This window comes from Vigna radiata, chromosome 6 (assembly GCF_000741045.1).
Source record: "Vigna radiata var. radiata cultivar VC1973A chromosome 6, Vradiata_ver6, whole genome shotgun sequence".
Lineage (NCBI taxonomy): Eukaryota > Viridiplantae > Streptophyta > Magnoliopsida > Fabales > Fabaceae > Vigna > Vigna radiata.
Window position 1 is genome coordinate 11226382 of NC_028356.1, and position 2753 is coordinate 11229134.

Here is a 2753-nt window from a genome sequence, read left to right on the forward strand (position 1 = left end):
CAGATTAGATGAAATTGTAAACCCCCAACAACTCCATTCATGCATTGTTTTCTTTTGTCAATTGAATCATTCTCTTTTGCATGTTAATATTTTTTGTTCTGAAATCAAATTAATTATTTTTATTTTCAAGTCTTATTATTTTAATTCACGTGAACGAGAAAGCCTTTCGAGTCTCTTGGGAAGAACGATGTTGGGTTTTACCAATTATATTACTTGAACAATTTGGTACGCTTGCCAATCCGTCAACAATAACCCGACATATATGAGTGGACGGTGGCATTATCGTAAATAGCTTGGTAAACTAGACGTTGGTTTTGAGGTAAGGCGACGTGTATGATAATGTAGACGTCCCCACTGCCACAAACCGACGTCTAATGGCCTGAGGTAGGTGAGAAGACAGTCCAATGATGTCGGTGTTAACGGGGGCCGACATCTACTAGGCTGCAATTAATGCTCTTCAACTAATTCCCAGGCGCTTAGACGTCACGTTGTCAAAAGGCGACGTCTAAGGCCTGTTTGGAAGGCGGGAAGACAAAAAATTCTTCTAACTAGACGTTGGTGTTGAGGGGAAGCGACGTCTATGTGCTTGTAATTAATTATGTTCACCAAACTCGAGGGCCTTAGATGTGTGCTAGATGGGAAATGATGTCTATGTTACTATAGATGTTGGCGCCCCATCACAACTGTCGTGAACATCCCTGACAGGAAATCAAACATCAATCCGTTCAGCTTCCTAGACGTCGGCTCCCCTCGAAACCGACGTCTAATGGGTATTCAAAAAGTCAGTTTAAATGTTAACTTGGACGTCATATTAGTGGGATAACCGACGTCTATAGTCAAATAGACGTCGGTTTCTTGAGCAACTGATGCCTAATTTCATTTTAAATAAACCACAAACTCTTCGCGACATTCAATTTCTGATATCGTCTTCCTCTTCTCCTTTTTCTCTTGTGGCAGCTCTTCTTTTTCTCGCTTGCGGCACCTCTTGTTTTTTCTCTCTTTCGACATTCCGTTGTTGTTTCTGATATCTTTATCGTCTTCCTTCTCTCCTTTTTCTCTCTTGCAGCATTGCACCCCAGGTGCATGGTTTTTTTTTATGCTTACCGTTTGAACTTTGTTTAGTTTAGTCTTTCATCGATTATCTTCTGGTTTAACTGATTAAAATTTGCTTTCTTTGTGTTGTGTTTTAGTGCAATTTTGTTCCTTTCTTGGGGTAACGTAGTAACACATTCTCCATTTGCTAGCTGCCTGCCTCCCAGAAAAAGCGGCGTCTTGTGAATTTCTTTTGGTCGTTTCAACCCAAAAACGACCCTGGGTCGTTGCCTAGTTATCGTTTCACTGTGATTTTTCCCTCTTGCTGATGAAAATGGAACTAAGCAACAACCCAGGTTCAGTTTTGGGTTGAAATGCCATAAGATATTCAAAAGACGCAAGCTTTTTTTTGGGGGGAAACTAGCAAAAGGAGATTGTGCTACTAGGCTATCCAAAGACGGGAACAAAACTGCACTAAAACAAAACCACTGTATTAGAGGTCAGTTAAAGTATACACCGACGTCTATAGTACCTTTTAGACGTCAGTCAGTGTTATTTTCGAAGTCTTTAGTGCCTCTTCGACGTCAGTTATTGCTCAGACCGACATCTATATAATGTCTTTAGACGTCCAGTTAGTCCTACTCCGACGTTTAGTGACATCGGACATGACACTGACTGACGTCATTATAGACGTCGGTTATATTCATGTCCGACGTCCCATTGACGTCACCGGAAATGACGTCGGTTGTTTAGTAAACGTTAAAAGCCCAAAATAACCGACGTTAAACAATGTTTTTGCACTAGTGATTAAATTATGTTTTAAAAACTTCTTACATTTTTAAAATTTGTTTCTAGAATTGAGATTACTTCCAATTTTATACTAACACATTCAATTAACATAACTAGTTACAAGTATTTTTTATTTCCAAGTTATTATTGATTTATCCTAAGTGTTATTTCAAGCTTCCAAAACATTTCCCTAGTATCCTTTTAAATAAGCATCTTTAGGTTCATTATGCACTCCTAATAAAAAGAAAAACGTTTGACTGTATCAAATGTAGGATTTAGGCTAACTTCTCATACAAAGTTAAGAGAGTTTACAAAAAACGGTTAAGAGATGTTAGATTATCAATAGATTAACACTCAGTGGGACACTTATAATTTGAAACATTTACTATAGAGTAAAAGGCATTATACCTTCAAGGGTACTATACCTTAAAGGGTATTAGATGATGTCATATATGGCGTTTTAGATGTATACTAACGCATCACATGTAATTTTTCAGACGAAATACTTAAAGGACTATTTGTTTGAGTTCTTAAATATGCTTTTATTGTTTACTAACATCAAAATTAAAATTTCATAAGCATGTTTGGTGGTTACCATTAGTTTGAATTATAAACAACACAATATACACAATTTAACCATGCATCAACTCACTCAACACGACTCATCCGGATTTGTATAAATGTCGAACTATTGGTAGTCTTTGCACTTGTATAGTTTAGCTGGCACTCCCTGTTAACGGATTGACAAGCGTACCAAATCGTTCAAGTAATAATAAAATGGTAAGTCCAAGTATCGTTTCCCAAGAGACTCGAAAGGCCTTATCGTTCATGTGAATTAAGATCGTAAGACTTGAAAATAAAAATTAATTAATTGGGTATGAGAACAAAATATAAACATGCAAAAGAGATTGATTCAATTGACGAGAAGAAAA